Here is an 18,368-nt window from a genome sequence, read left to right on the forward strand (position 1 = left end):
TTTCTATTTGACCACGTAGAGCACACATGTCATCACATTCAATGTCCATGTCGCTCTGTCAATCCTAGTTGGCATCCTTGAGGACCTTTGAGTCTATCAAATCACAAACATGGCTGCAAAGTCAGTTAAAATATTCAACTCTATCGGCAAAATAGTCAATCATCTTTTTGACAGGTATTCTCTGATTCACTCCGTACATGCCACATCGTCAGGGGAGACTTGGTCAAGGCTTATGTGGATCATCGGGTTGCATGGTGGTAGGCTTTGCAAATGCATCTAATTGACTATAAACACCTACAATGATCTACTATGTTTCCATGTTACTCGTATCGGGTTGACTCATTCCGATACATCTCCTTGAAGCTCTATCGGAATAGCTTTAATTGTCGGGTTAACAACTAGCCTCTATTCCTCCTTCAAACCTTATCCCGATGACCACTTGATGCCTTTGGATTCTTCTGTCAGTATGAGTTATTTTGATAAGAAAAACTCACCATTGATTTCTTCTATCACCATAGGCTATTCTTAAGTCGATTTCTCAAAGCTTCATAGGTATGTCTTTAACTATCGGGTTGACTTCTTGCACTTAGTCTAGCTTTATAACCTATTCTGATGACCTTGTGATGTCTTTTGTTTCTTCCATTGGCATTGGTTACTCTGATGAAATTCTCACCTTTCATTTCCCTTGTCGCCATAGGCTATCCCAAACAAAAACCTCTAGATTAGATGACCTCATATCAGAATAACCCTTAACTATTAGCATAGGAAGAACTTGTAATCGATATTATAAGTCATTTCGATGACATACTATTAGCCTCCCTTCATCAGGATAACTATCCTAAAAGCACAACTCCATGGTGACAGGGTACATCGACATAGGTAGTTCGAACTCACAAATCCACAATGACAAACCTCATTGGTATCACTATTCCAAAATCACAACTCCATTATGGAAAACCCCATTGGCATAGATTATACTGAAGCGCATACCCATTAGAATAGTTAAAACTGTTGGATTGTCTTTTAGATGTTATACCATCTATACAAACTTGTTTTGATGACTCCACTTGAACTTGCATTAGCATAGCTATTCTGAGAATGCATCTCCACAGACCTACAACATATCATCATATGTTGTTCCAATGATCTAACCAAGGGGTATTCTCTACATTCTTCCTCTATCGGAATAGTCATCCCAATCTTATATGTGATCCGATGGTGTCTGCATTAGCATAGACTATCTTGAACTGCATATATGTAGTCCTTCAATATATCGCCATATGTTATTCTGACCGACTCACCACATGCTCTTTTCAACATTTTCTTCTATCAGAATAGCTTACTTCGATGAGAACCTCCATCAAAATAGTTTACACTATCGGCATAGTGGTAGGTTGTTACTTTTCCTTTAAAATCTACTTTGATAGGTAATCTTGGTCACCTGGTCGGCATAGCTATTCTGATACAGTGATTTTTGGAGTAGTTTACTCTATCGGTATAACATAAAATTGCTGATCTTCCTTTGTCTGCTATTTCGATGTGTAACTCTTCCCTAGTTTTTGGTATTTCTATCCTGATCTATCACAACACCAAAGAGACTCCTCACATCCTGACATTGGCATGACTTATACCGATAGAAAATTCCTCCATGCGACTCGGTGTCGGTGAAGCTATTCTGATATGATCACTTCACCTGCACAACACTTGCTCGATATAGCTATCTGTAAATTTCTTGCGATGTTTATTTGATCATAATGTGATTGGTATAACATAGTGGAGTTTTGCCGATATACAAGATTTGTTGTTTTCACAACTCTAGCACCAGAATATCCAATAGGAACTTCATAAACACATCATATGGCATTATGGGAGTCTACAACAATTCATGAACCTGATCTCTATGATCTTTGTCTTCAACAATCTGATCCATCAACTCTTCTACTTAACTTGTAGCCTGCAAGTTGACATTCCTTTGAAATCTTATCATCCTGCATCATCTCTCCCAACCTCATCATCCTGCATCATCTCTCCCAACGTGAACTACTCTTCTCTTCATCAACATCTTAGCAACATCACTTTTGTCAAACTGAAACAACATCATCTCATTCATTCTAATCTTTATTTATGGCACACATCATTTGTTGCAACTTCTTAGCCCTGCACACACACAGGCTTCCATCAGTGACAAGCTGGATGCCAACAATCTCCCCCTTTGGCATTGATGTCAACACCAATATTTAATCTCCCCCTTTGACAATAATGGCAAAGGGGCCTTGACATCCAATAGAATTTCATCTGATATCAACATGACTTCTTTGTGTAGCACTTCTCATCAAACTCTCCCTTTGAATCATTTGATTGTTTGCACCAAATCTATCTATCACTCTTCCCCTTTTTGACACATGAGAGTAATCCTTGTTGTAGCTAGATGAACCATTATTACAATATAAAATAAGTCTCAATATTGCTTATAAAAATCACTCATCTCCCCTTGAGAACTAAAATCATATACTTCATTTGCTCATCTATCTTCCATATGTCTTCACACTGACCTCTCCTTTGAACTACACATTGCATACCTAGTATGCATGCACTCTCAATGTTACTTCTTTGTCCTACATACAAACCTCTTGTAGTCACTATCCTGGCATTGTCAGCTACACCATTATGATCAAACATCTGATTAGGTCTCTTTTACTCCCCTTGAGAACCAAGACATATATACTATAACTGCTTTGTTCTCAACCATCTATCTTCCTACCATCTACAACCACTACCTTGAACCAGTCAGTACAGTTATTGGCCTGAGACAAATAACATCTATGATTCATCTCCCTTGGAACACACACACGTGTTCAAGGATGAGCAAGGCTGTAATTACTAAGCTCCCCCTGAACCATATACTTCTATGTTCATATCCACTTTCATGATTTATCATACTTAACCTTTCATCGATTCACTCAAGAATATCCTTTCCTGCTAAAGCAAGATAGTTTTTTACAAGAATTTATGTGGCTGATCTACAATCATCAATGGACAACTTTATGCACCATGGACTATCAACCGATTCCCTTTTTTTTTGGTTCAACATACTGTAGTAGTGTACATCCTTTCATATGAAAGTGTGCAGTTACAACAAGGTGAATTTTCACATAAATCTTCATGCCAACTACAAGCAACTATCCTTCCACAGAGATCAATATGCCAATAATGTTGAATCTTGATATATTGTCAAGCCATTAACTATAAAACCTGCCATTTCATCTTCTTCCTTCATGTCTTATTCTTGGAGCTGATTTTCCTCATATTTGCAGTAGTCTATCCTTAAACATATCCTTCTTAATAACTTGGGGGAAAATGATATGATCAATATGGAACTCCCCCTAAGATCTTGCATCCCCTTAAGCTTTAGGATATATCACCTGTGCATTAAGAAGGATGACTTATAACTTACAATTTTTTTTTGCCAAACATGTGGAGATCTAGCAGGTTTATTTGTTCCACTTCTTCTCCTATCTCGGTGGTTAATCCTGGACTATTCATTTGCTATAGTCATTCCTCCTAATCCTTTTTGTCTCCAAATTTATTTATCCTTGTGAGCATCAACATTTCTTGGTATTCTATGCCTCCTTTTTGTGTCCTCATTTCTAATGAGACCATTCTCATTCATCTTACCTTTTCCTTTTGGATCTGCATGATTATTCCTTGTAGCAGCAACAGTATTATATTATTTCTTTGGGACAATGACTGTGAAGGTTTGTTTATTACCATTATTGCCTGAGGAAACAAAATGAATGTCTTTGTTGAAGGTATCCTTGCTTGTGGAGCATTGACCAGCTTTATATCCAACACCATGAGTATCCTTGGAGTGCTTTTGTTTCCTCAACATCTTATCCAAGGCCTCAGTGCTGCCCTCATACTTGATTCTCACTTTGAGCTCTTCTTGGCACTTGTTAAGTTCTTTTCTGAGACACACAATTTCTTCCTCCATCTTTTGATATTCTCTCTCCTTGGCCTCCAAATTTGACTTTGTTGCTTCATACATTCTTCTAACTTTTTCCACCTATGTTTCCATCACACTAATATTCTTATTAGACTATTCAAGACATGTATTTAATCTGCCTTGCTCATCAGCTGCAACATTCTTACTCTTTTTGTATTCTTTACTCACCTTACTGATTTCATCAAGTGCACAAATAAGTTCACCTTCAAGATCTACCCCAGCTTCAACTTCTTCATCTTCTTCTTCATCATCACTCCTGAATACATCTTGCTTTCTATATTGATCTCTGCTAGCATTTCTTGATGTATGCTCCTCACCTTGGACCTCTTGTGCCATGAAAGTCGGTGTTTTCTTTTCATCTTCACTGTAGCTACTATATAGTCTTCTTTTATTATCTATATATATCTGTCTATTCCATTATTCTTCTTTCTTTCACAATCTGATCCAGCTATGGTAGGCTCTTCACCATGAAGTTTCTTCAGTTTGTCCCATATACTCTTTGCAGATTTGCATCTATCAACCTATTAAGATACATTATTAGATAACCCACTGAGAATAGCCTTCATGGCTTCAACATTGTAGTCATATCTTCTTTTAGCTTTAGGATCGATAGGAGGACTATTAGAAGTCTAGAGTAACTAGTTGCTACAAATATACAGAAATCACAACTTAAGGAGGACACATATACTTCCATTCTAGAAGACCAAATATAATATTTTGAGCCATCAAACATAGAAACAGGGATTGACTCAAACTTGACCATTATGCTCATACACCAAAATCTACCCAAACTAGAGGAATATTTTTTAATCGGGAACCTAGGGCTCTAATACTGATTGTTGGAACACAATGAATCACCGAGAGGGGTGTGAATCAATGGTGAATAATAAAAAAAATTTCCTACTAAAAGATCTAAGACTTAATAGCAATAATCATAAACCAGTAAGAAAATGTATCAAACACATGATCACACACACAAGAGGCAACCCATAACACAAGTGTATACGAGGAAAACCCATAGTGGGGAAAACAATTGGTGAGAAATGTTGCTGGAGTCTACTGCTCCAATCCAACCTCACAGGTAAAACTTGTTACAACATTTAGGGAACCAACCCAAGGAGCACCAACCCCTACAGATTTATGGGCTACAACCCAAAGGAGTACCAACCACTAACTCTAAGCACCCACTCAGAGAATAAAATAATGATATACTGAATATAGTTTAAACACCTTGTTGCAAATAAGGTTTTGCAACACCTAGCTAATCTGCTTCTGAGATTTATTGACTCTCTTATGCCCTCAGGTCTTTATGCTTCAATCTCAACTCTCAACCTTCTATCTATCTCAACTATTGTTCGCTTCTCTCTAATCTGTGTTTTCTTTACCCATCCTCTATGTGTTTTAACCCTACAACCACAATGGTTCTACACTCTACTCTCACATTCTAGTACTCTCTATCTCTATATTCTCTTTTTTTGCAGAGCTTTTATTTTTCACCCCTTCAACAATACTCACCTTAGTCAATGTACTTCCTTATTTTTATCAACATCCACCTACCTGCATCTTCCAACTCAGCTACTAAATCTCTAGCTGTCATGCCTCGTAACCTATATATTGTTCTCGGTCATCTTTGTACCTACAGAATTTACCTCCAAAAATAGATTCAAAATCTAATCTCCTTGACCTCTAAGAGGTCATGTCTGCATACCAATCTGAGTCTCGCTACATGCAATAAATGTATTCTCTCAAAAAACAATTGTATTAAAATCATTCTTCAGATTATAGGATTTCTATACTTAGGAATCTTCATCCACGCAGATATCCACGAGCCTCAAAACGCTCAACAACTCCTTTTGCAACATGATTACATTAAATGTTGCTTTGTTCTTCTCAGTTGACTATGTACCTTGATTACTAACTTTAGTAATCTTCATTTGCTTGGTGAGATCTGATTTTTTGCATGTCGATCATCTTGAGCCATGCACCTAACTGCTACAGATCCTGCATTAATGAATTCACCGACTACTTTCCTTGTATGAATAAATCAACAGCTTCATTATTCGATCAATGCCTTGTTAGGAAACCCTGCATTTCTATTTGACCACCTCGAGGACACATGTCATCACATTTAATGTCCAGGTTGCTCTGTCAATCCTATTTGGCATCCTTGAGGACCTCTGAGTCTATCAACTCACAAACATGGCTTCAAAGTTGGTTACAATCTTCAACTCTGTTGACAAAATAGTCATTCATCTTTTTGACGGGTGTCCTCTGATTTGCTCTGTACATGCGACGTCATCAGGTCAAACTTGGTCAAGATTTATGTGGACCATCAGGCTGCATGGTGGTAGGCTCTGTAAATGCATCAGGTTGACTATAAACACCTATCGTGATTAATTTTGTTTTCATGTTACCTGTATTGGGTTGACTCATTCTAATACATCTCTTTGAAGCTCTATCGGAATAGATTTAACTATCGGGTTAACAAATAACCTCTATTCTGCCTTCAAACCTTATCTCGATGACCACTTGATGCCTTTGGTTTCTTCTATCGACATGAGTTATTTTGATATGAAAAAGTCACCTTTGATTTCTAGTATCTGCACAGGCTATTCTAAAGTCACTTTCTCAAAGCTTCATTAGTATAGATTTAACTATCAGGTTTACTTCTTTCACTTACTCTGCCTTTATAATCTATTTTGATGACCTTGTGATGCCTTTTATTTCTTCAATCAGCATTGGTTGCTCTGATGAAATTCTCACCTCTGATTTCACTTGTCTCTATAGGCTATCTCGAACAAAAACCTCTAGATCAGATGACCTAATATCGAAACAACCCTTAACTATAGACATAGGAAAAAATTGTTAAATCGATATTATAAGTCATTCAAATGACATACTGTCAGCCTCCCTTCATCGCTATAACTATCCCAAAAGCACAACTCCGTGGTGAGAGGGTACATGGGCATAGGTATTCCGAACTCACAACTCCACAATAACAAACCCCATCAACATCACTATTCTGAAATCATAACTCCATTATGACAAACCCCATTGGAATAGATTATACCGAAGCACATATGCATCAGAATAGTTAACACTGTCAGATTAGCTTTTAGATTTTATACTGTTTGTATAAAAAATTTCTAATGACTCCACTTGAACCTGCATCAGCATAGTTATTCTGAGAACACACCTCCATAGACTTACATCATATCAGCATATGTTATTCTGATGATATAACCAAGGGATCTTCTCTACATTCCTCATCTATCAGAATAGCCATCCTAATCTCATATGTGATCCGATGGTGTCCGCATTGGCATAGAGTATCCCAAACTACATATCTACAGTCCTTCAACACATTACCATATGTTATTGCGACGGACTCACCATGGGCTCTTCTCAACATTTTTGTTTGTTGGAATAGCTTACTCCAATGAGAACCTCCATCAGAATAGTTTACACTATTGACATAGTGGTAGGTTGTTATTCCACCTTCAAAAGCTACTCCGATAGGTAATCTTGGTCACCTGGTTGGCATAGTTATTCCAACATAGTGATTGTTGGAGTAGTTTACTCTATTGCTATAACACAAAATCGCTACTCCTCCTTTGTCTACTATTCCAATGTGTAACTCTACCCTAGTTTTCGGCATTGCTATCTTAATCCGTCATAATACCAGAGAGACTCCACATGTCCTGGCATCGACATGACTTATGCCGATAGAAAATTCCTCTATGTGACTCGATGTCTACCAAGCTACTCTAATATAATCACTTCATCTGCACAACACTTGATCAGTATAGCTATCCCAAAATTACTTGCAATTCTTATTTGTCAAATCATAATGTTATTGGTATAACATAGTGGAGATTTGCCGATATACAAGATTTGTTGTTTTCACAACTCTATCACTACGACATCTGACATGAACTTCATAAATACATCATATAGCATTATGGGAGTTTACAATAATTCATCAACCTGATCTCTGTGATCTATGTCTTCAATATTCTGATCCGTCAACTCTTCTGGTTAACCTGTAGCCTGCAAGTTGACATTCCTTTGAAACCTCATCATCCTGCATCATCTCTGCCAACATGAAGTACTCTGCTCTTCATCAACATCTTAGCAACATGATTTTAGTCAAATTGAAACAACATCATCTCATTCATTCTGATCTTCATTTGGGGCACACATCATATTCTGCAACTTCTCAATCCTGCACACTTACATGTTGACATCAATGACAACTTCATTGCCAACATCAATTAGGAAAAAAATTAGTCTATTTTTTCATATATTTTTTAATGACAAAAATTTAATTGGTAGAGAGATATATAGGGATAGAGAGAGGGAGATGTATAAGGTTAGAGATATACTAATAGATAATTGTTTAGAGATAGAGAGATATGGAAGAAGAAATAATGAGATATATAGATAAAGAGATATATATATATATATATAGAGAGAGAGGTTTAAGAATAGGAGGGAGAGAGAGAGAGATAGGTGGATAGAGAGAAGGAGAAACATATAAAGATGGAGGAGGAGAGAGGAAGATAGTGGTAGAGATTAAGATAGAGTAAGGGGAAGAGGGAGAGACATAGATAGAGATATAGAAAGGTAGAGGGAGAGATAAACCTAGAGAGAGGTGGGGGATAAAGAGGGAGAGGTACAAAGGAAGAGATAGAGAGATATGGAGGGAGAGGGAGAGGGGGAAATATAGATGTTGAGATAGAGTGATAGAAAGATAGAAATTTAAGGAGATATAGTGAGAGAGGAAGAGGGAGAGAGACAAAGAAACAAACAAATAGAGAAGTAGAGATAGAGATATAGAGGCGGAGATATAGAGGGAGAAGGAGAAAGAGGGTGAGATAGAGATACACAAAAAAATTAAGTGAGAGATAGTTGAGCTAGAGAGGTAAATAGGTGATGGGGAGGGATTGTGTGTGTGTGTGTGAGAGAGAGAGAGAGAAAGAGAGAGAGAGAGAGAGAGAGAGAGAGAGAGAGAGAGAGAGAGAGAGAGAGAGAGAGAGAGAGAGAGAGAGAGAGAGAGAGAGAGAGAATTTTTTTTCAAATTAATAATTCAATAATTATATCTTCTTGATATTTTATCCAAAACGAACCAAGGAGTTTGAGATGGTTTTCAAAGTATTCTAAGTCATCATTGTCATGTATTTAGAAAATTGTAATTTGTGACCTTGTCTTGGTCAAAGGTTTAGGTTAATTGTGGGCTAAATTAGATGTGATGATACAAACCTATTTTGATCATACAATAAGTTTAGTGAGCTTATTTATGAGAAGTCAATTATATTATGGTACAATAAAAGATACATTCTCAATGACTTATTCTCTATCGTACATTGTTATAAAAAAAATGTGAAAAATATAATTAGTTGCATATGGTAGAAAGATATCCAGATAGACAATCAATTTCATATGGTAGAAATCACAAAATCCATGTTTGTTGAGATATAAATCACCACTCACCTTCCTTGTAATGTGTTGCCTCTCGAGGTGAATATTTTATTTGTATGTTATTTTTGTGGTTGCATATAAATTAATGTTCATGTTTTTTTAACTATTTATCAATCATACAAGAGTATAATAATTTTGTTTTATTAGTATTGTGCTGAAAAAATAAATGTGGTAAAAAATTATATATATTGAGCAAGGGTTCTAAAAAATAAAGTAATCTCAATGTTCTAGGTCTCACATGTAAGATCAATTTAAACATGTAAATGAATATGACTTAATTGTTGTTAGAATATTTAATCTTTACTTGGCTTAGGTTTATTTGTATTTAGTTTATGATATTCCTTTGGAATTCCTACATGTAATTTGTCCTCTAGTACATGTGTGAGGACAAGTCATTTCTTTTATTTTCCTTTATTAAGGAATATTAGATTTCCTCCATAAGAGGATGTGGACACATGGCACCCACATTTTATGAATGGTGGCATTCATAGATTTGGGAGTTACTTTGTAACTCCTCTCCTCATCTCTATTTAAGAGATGTCTCCTCTCTCATTTCTTTTTAATGATGTTATTGTAAAAGAGCTTCTCTCTCTCTCTCTCTCTCTCTCTCTCTCTCTCTCTCTCTCTCTCTCACACACACACACACACACACACATTTTACGAATTGCCTCATTCATAATATCACAAGGGGTTTTTCTTTTCTTTTCCCCTTTCAAAAGTTCTTGTGCCTCCTTCACATTTGGGTGATTGCTCCAAGGTTTTTGCATTTCTCTTGGTAACATTTACTTCATCAATAAACATACTTGGATTTTGTTTTTCTTTCCTTGCTCTTGTATTTCCTTTCATGGTATCAGAGCGGGTTTCTAATCCTTGTTTCAAGTTGAGATTGATGAAGGTTACCATTTTGTGGAGTTCACCTTCTTGGAGGCATTCTTGAGAGGAGAAGAAGTTCTTTCTCTATTTTTTTCTAATGTCTAGGGTTTTTTTTTCAGATTTTAAATTTTTTTTCAAACTTGTTAACAAGTTTGCCTGCAGGTTTAAGTTTCTTAGATTCTAGTCTTTGGAAGGCTTGCCACCAAATTTTTTTCCTTTTGGTTTAAAGTTGTGGCTTTGGAAGGCTTGCCACCAAAGGTTCTTCTTTCTGGTTTTTTTATTGTCTAGTTTGGAAGGTTTACCGCCAAACTCAGCCTCCTTAATTTGTTTGGTCAGCTTGCCACTAAACCCATATTATCTATCTTGTTTTGGAAGGCTTGCCACCAAAACTAGTTTATCATTGAGTTGCATCTGTGATTTTCTTGCAAGTTTCAACATTTTTCATTTTGCAGTTTTTTTTCCAGAAGTTTAATTTTTATATTATATTATTTATTAAATCTTTTCATAGTAACATATTATATTCTTTTACCTCTTCCTATACTCAATTCAAACAAATCTTTTCATCATATTCTGTTTGTTGTGTATTCAATATATCACATTTTGTATTCTATCATTTTTTGTGTTACGGATATTTTAACGTCTCTGCATTTTTCCTTGTAGATTCTCTGTGGATATCTCTATTTTTGCTTTTCATCTTTTGCATTTCTGTGTGCTTTGCGCATTCTGCATTTCTTAACATAAAAAAACGTATTCTTAGTAACGGTTTTCTTCAGTTTTTAATCATTTCTTATGCCCTGCATTTCTTACATTTTTTTTAATAAGCTTCATTTTTGTGTTCCTTACAAAAATCTTTGTCCTTGTCACGTATAAAACAACTTCTTTTTCAAAATTAAAGTTGTTTCAAAAAGTTTACTTCATTTGATAAAAAATCTTAGTTTGTTTTAAATAAGTAAAAGTAAAAGTTTAGTTTACTTTATTTCAAATTAAAGTTTAGTTTGGTTGAATATTTAAATAAAATAATAAAGTTTATAAAATTCTTTAATAAATTTTTTAAAAATATAGAAAGTCTTGTTAATATAAATTATTAATAAAGATTTAAAGTTTTTTTAAAATACAAAGTTTGTTTTAAAAAATTAAATTTGCTATTTAAGATTTGAATATAATATTTTTTTTTATATAAATTTTGTTATAGTTATTATTTAAATTTGGTTTATTTTTAAATCAAGGAGGTTAAATTTTTTTTGGTTTTTTAATCAAAGGGGTAATTTTTATTTTTATTTTATTTTTTACTAACCATTATTTTGCTATCATGTTTACATTGATTCCTGAAATTAAATTAAATAGCACTAATTATCATTCATGGAAAACACATATTTCCTTTTTTTTTCATTTCAAGCACCTTTTGGATGTTGCTACTGATAAAACGTTTGAGTCCGCTTAAACTGCTCCTCAAGCCGACCAAGATAGATGGAAGGCTTAAAATGAGGAAGAACTTGGTTTAATTGGTATTTCAATGGTTCCTGATTTGTATGTTCTAATTGGAAATTGTACAAAAGTGTATGAAGCTTGGGAAATTTTAAAAACCACTTATGATAGTTCAAATGAATCTCAAAAAATTCAGCTTCAAGATCAACTTGAACATCTCAGGTATATAGATTTTAAAACCATGGATGGATTCTTATTAAAGTTTGATTCTATTAATAGTGAATTAACTGGTTTAGGAGTTACTCCAGCTGATTTATGTTTAATTCATCTTATTCTTAAAAAATGTCTTGCTCGTCAATTTCAGCAATTTATTACGAATATTCATGATCAACTTGCTATTCCTAGCTTAGCTACTCGATTAACTTATGATATTTTTCATAATTTATTACATCAAGAGGAAGCTAAATTAATTCAATTTGGTACTCTTAAAAGTAGTGAACATACTTTTATGTCTAAAAACCAAAATCATAATAATAATTTTAGATCCAATAATAATAATAATCATAATCATAATAATAATCACAAAACTTATAATTATCAATCTCATTCTAAATCCTATCATAACAATTCTTATAATAATAATCATAATAATACATACAATAATCAAAGGAATAATTCTCAAACAAGACCCCATTGCACATATTGTGGGAAAGATGGACATATTACTAATAATTGTTTTAAGAAGCAAAATGGTAAAAATCCCATGAACCAAAATAATCAAAATAATCAACAACATAAACCTCATTATAAGAAAGGTAATAATAATGGTAATTCATCTCGTCATGCATTTACATGTACTTATAATGTTTCTCAACCACTTGAGTGGATTATTGATTCTGGTGCACCTCAACATGTTACTTCTCATAAAGAATATTTTGAATCTTTGCATCCTCATACTTCCGATATTCCTGTTCAATTAGCCAATAGTCATAGTTGCAAAGTTGAAGTTATCGGTGATGTGAATGTTCCTAATGGGAAATTACATGATGTTCTTTATGTTCCTAAATTAAAATCAAATTTGATTTCAGTTCCTAAACTTTGTCAAGATTATAAAATCAACTTTTATAGGGGCATGTGTTCTATCATTGATCCAAAAACTAATCATGTTATTTCTACTACTAAAATAGTGATAACTTATTCAAGTTCTATGAATTTGCTCCTACAAAGTATTCCTTGCTTACTACTGTTGATTTTACTATATGGCATGAAAGACTTGGCCATCTCAATTGTGATTATATTTCATTGATGCAAAAGGAAAATATGGTTGATGGATTGCCTAGTATTGTTCCTTCTCAAATTGTTTGCAATGGTTGCATGCGTGGTAAAATGCATAGGGAACTCTTTCCTCATGGTCAATCTTGGAGGGCATATACTAAATTGCATCTAGTTCATAGTGATCTCTTGGGTCCCATGGAGAATCACTCCATCCAAGGTTCAAGGTATGCTCTTACCTTTGTTGATGATTTTTCAAGGAGAATATGGATATATTTCCTTCATAGTAAGGATCAAGTGCTTGATGTGTTTACTGAATTTCATATGTTTGTAGAAAGGCAATCTGGTTCTAAAATTAAGATTCTTCATACTGACAATGGAAGAGAATATGTCAATAACGCATTTATTACTTATTTGAAATCTTTTGGAATTAAACATGAGCTTACCATTGCTTATACACCACAACAAAATGGTGTGGCAGAACGGAAGCATAGGACCATTGTTGAAATGGCTAGATGTTTATTGCATGCAAAAAATATGGATTACAAGTTTTGGGCTGAAGCTATGGCTTGTGCAACTTATTTAATTAATAAAACACCTACCAAAGCCTTAAAGGATAAAACTCCTCAAGAAGCTTGGTCTGGTAGAAAGCCCAATTTGGAAAATTTAAGAAGTTTTGGTTCCATAGCTTATGTTCACAAACCTAAGGAGAAAATTAAAAAATTAGATGCTAAATCTTCTCCTTTTATTTTTGTTGGTTATGATGAAAATACTAAAGGTTATAAAGTTTACAATCCTATTACTAACAAGATAAAAGTTGCAAGAGATGTTTGTATTGCAGAAAGAGGCATTCATGATTGTTCTAAAGTAGAGGATGATGAACTTTCTCAAAGAAAGGTTGTGCTTGTGGAGGACCAACCTCCTTCTCTTAACCCTACTCCTAATGCATCTCTTTCTATTCTTTCTAGTGATAGTGATGATGATAATAATAATAACTCTACTCCTCATGACTCTTCTTCTAGCGATGAATCCATTATTTCTAAAAGAAGACCTAAATGGTTTAAATCTTTAACTCAAGATAGTGATGAATACTTAGCTAGAATGGATAGACTTCAAGCTAGAAGAGTTGATTATTGTAATTATGCTTTAATGACTACTATTATGAATTCTAAGGATCCTAAAACATTTGATCAAGCTAAAAATCAACCACATTGGCAAAAAGCAATGAAGGAAGAATATGATACTTTAATTTCTAACCAAACTTGGGATTTAGTTCCCTTGCCTCATGGTAAAAATCTTGTTTCTTGCAAGTGCCTTTATAAAACTAAATTGAATGCTAATAATCAGGTTAGTAAATTTAAAGCTAGATTAGTTGCTAGAGGTTTTTCTCAAATTGAAGGCTTAGATTATACTAAAACTTTTGCTCCTATTGCTAAAATGCCTACAATTAAAGATGTGCTTGCTTTAGCTTCTAGAATTAATTGGCCTATTCACCAAATGGATGTGAAAAGTGTTTTTCTTAATGGTGATTTACATGAGGAAATTTATATGTCTCAACCTCTTGGTTTTATTAAATAAGGTAATGCACACTTAGTTTGTAAATTAAAGAAATCAATTTATGGATTAAAGCAATCTCCTAGGGAGTTGTATTCAAAGATTAATGCATTCTTTCTTTCTCAAGGCTTTTTTAGAAGTAAAAATGATCCTAACTTGTATATTAAACATAGTGAAGATGATATTATCATTATTATCTTGTATGTAGATGATTTGATTCTTACTTCAAGTTCCAATACTTTTGTTTCTGATATTAAGTTTCAACTTAATCAAAAATTTTAAATGATTGATTTAGGTCTTTTACATTATTTCTTAGGAATGCAAATTTGGCAAACCTCTAAAGGAATTTTCTTATCTCAAAGTAAATATGCTCAATATCTCATATATAGGTTTAACATGAATGATGCTCACCATGTTTCAATTCCTATTGAATTAGGCACTAAGTTAATGCTTGATATGCAAACTCCTCTTGTTGATCCTACTTTGTATAGACAATTAGTTGGAAGTTTCAATTATTTAACTCTTAATAGGCCGGATATTGCTTATAGTGTTGGTTTGGTTTCAATATTCATGTCTAAACCTCAACAAACACACTTTAAAGTTGCTAAAAGAATTTTAAGATATATTAAAGGAACTATTAATGGAGGTTTGTTTTCTGATGCAAATTCTGATTTTACTTTAAATGGTTTTACTAATTCCGATCTAGGTGGAGATCCCAATGATGGGAAATCTACTTGTGGTTATTATTTTTTTGTTGGTTTAGAAGCAATTTCTTGGAATAGTAAAAACAACAATCTACCTCTCTTGGATCCACTGAAGCTGAGTACAAAGGATGCACTAATGCTTCCAAAGAAGCCTTGTGGCTTAGAAGACTACTTGAAGATTTGGGTCTACCTCAACACGAACCAACTCCATTGTATTGTGACAACCAAAGTGCCATTGCACTAGCTAAGAATCTAGTTTTCCATGCAAGGACAAAGCACATTGCTCTCCAAGACCACTTTATTAGAGAACAAATTGAAGACAAGCAAGTTTCACTCCTTTATTGCAAGGGGGAAGACCAAGTTGCAGATATTTTGACCAAGCCTCTTTGTCAAGAAAAGTTCCAATTTCATTGTAAAAATATTGGATTGCAACCCATTCAAGGGTTTGATGTAAACTCCCCAATTAAAGCTTAATGGGGGGTGTTAGAATATTTAATCTTTACTTGGCTTAGGTTTATTTGTATTTAGTTTAAGATATTCCTTTGGAATTCCTACATGTAATTTGTCCTCTAGTACATGTGTGAGGACAAGTCATTTCTTTTATTTCCTTATTAAGGAATATTAGATTTCCTCCATAAGAGGATGTGGACACATGGCACACACATTTTATGAATGGTGGAATTCATAGATTTGGGAGTTACTTTGTAACTCCTCTCCTCATCTCTATTTAAGAGATGTCTCCTCTCTCATTTCTTTTTAATGTTGTTATTGTAAAAGAGCCTCTCTCTCTCTCTCTCTCTCTCGGCATTGCCTCATTCATAATATCACAAGGGGTTTTTCTTTTATTTTCCCCTTTCAAAAGTTCTTGTGCCTCCTTCTTCACATTTGGGTGATTGGTCCAAGGGTTTTGCATTTCTCTTGGTAACATTTACTTCATCAATAAACTTACTTGGATTTTGTTTTTCTTTCCTTGCTCTTGTATTTCCTTTCAATTTTGAAATACAATTAATGATGTATTTATGCGTGTACTTATTTCATGATCTGAAAAAGTGGTTTCAAGAAAAAGAAGAGTAATCATTCCAAATAATAACAATTAGGGAAACTTTTAGTGTATTTTTTTGCATACATTTGTGTAGTAGATGGGATGAATCAGTAGGAAACAAAGGAAATGATGTTATTTTTGCAAATAAGGTCTCAATAGACAATTGATAGCCTCAATTCAACTATACATACACTTACAAGTATTCAAGCATTTAACTAAATAAAACTTTGAATAAAGAAGATAGATGTGGGGGATAGGGAGGGAGTGAGGTAGGGAAAGATGGGGAGATAGAGTGAGTTTGGAGAGAGAGAGAGAGAGAGAGAGAGAGAGAGAGTTTTGGCATTGAGTTATGTTGCATTGTACATTTTAACTTGATATTTATATAATTTTATGCTGGTAGAAATGGGCCTTTATTTTGTAATGCGATAACATGTTAATGGTTTTAGTGTAATAAATATTAGTTCAGTAGTGTCTGAATACATATGTATTAGAAGAATTATTGTCTATCATGATTGTAAATCACTTATATCAAAGAAAGTCTTAGAAAAATAGTGGTCATGAAAGTAGATCCAACTTGTTCTTTTGAAGAGAATGCAACATAGAGAGGGGAATAGAGGAGGAGACATAAACCATGTGAAAGAGAGAGAAAAGATATAGAGGGAAAGAGAGAAAAAAATAGGAGAGAAGGGGTGAGAGAGAAAGAGAAAAAGAGTGATAGAAGAGAGAATGAGATATATAAATAAAGCAAACAGAAGGATAAAAAGAGAGATAGAAAGGGAGATAAAGAGATATATATTGGTAATTTGGAATTTCTATAGGAGAGAGGGCGAGGGGAGGAAGCCATTTGGAAAGTGCATAGGACAACTCATTTTTTATTGAATATGTACTAAGCTATAATTTTTTTGTTGATTTGACTCCCTTGCAATTTACCCACTATATTTTATTTCTCACTTCTCTACACTTTTGCCTCACTTTTAGTAGTCTTAAATTACATTATTTTATTATTTTCCCTATACCCATAGATTCAATTATATGCTCTTGAATGTTGATACATTTTGAGTCTAAGGCATATTAAGGCTTGTGGAACCTCACACCCTTCTGATGAACTTTGTTTGTTGATAATCAATTTCCAAAATGAATTAGAATTATATTAATTTATCCAACAAATATATTTAATTTAATTTAATAAGATTTTTTATATTATATATATATATATATACATTAATTACAAATTCAACTATTAACTAATATAAATTTATTTCTATAAATTATTATGTAATATTTAATAAAATTTAACTAATGTATTATTAATTAATAATTTAAATGTATTATAATTATGAAACAATTAATATGTGTTTAATGTATAAACTATTGTATAATGTTTAATCAAATTTAAATAATATTTATTATCGAATAGTAATTTAAATATAATATAATTATACAATAAATATGATATTTATACTTATAATAAATATCTGAGTTGGGATTAATAAATGGTTAGGGTTTAAAAAGGGTTAAGATTAGAGATTAATTATGGTTAGGGTTAATGTTAGATTAGGGTTTAAATAGGTTTAACATTAGGGATCAATGAGGGTTAGATTTAATGTTAGATTAGATTTATGGTTAGGTTTAGAATTGAAATTAAAGATAGGATTAGGGTCAGAGATGAATTAGCATTAGGATCAATGTTACATTAGGGTTTAAATAGGGCTAGTGTCTAGATTCAATTGGGTTTAGATTTAATAGTAGATAAGGGTTAAGGTTAAGATTAGACTTAGAATTAGATATATGATTAGGGTTAGGTTTCAATAAATATTGTATATATTAAACCTAATATTTATTTATAAGTAGATCATTGTAAATCAAATGTTAAATATTTATATTTTGAATTTTCCTTAAGTAGCCTAAGTGATTTATTAAACAATTTCACTTCAATTTTATTACAATCAACTCTTTATTATTATTTATGAATGCTAAATATTTTTCAATTTGATATCTTTCCATGCACTTTACT

Source organism: Cryptomeria japonica, chromosome 7, assembly GCF_030272615.1.
Source record: "Cryptomeria japonica chromosome 7, Sugi_1.0, whole genome shotgun sequence".
In the NCBI taxonomy this organism is placed as follows: domain Eukaryota; kingdom Viridiplantae; phylum Streptophyta; class Pinopsida; order Cupressales; family Cupressaceae; genus Cryptomeria; species Cryptomeria japonica.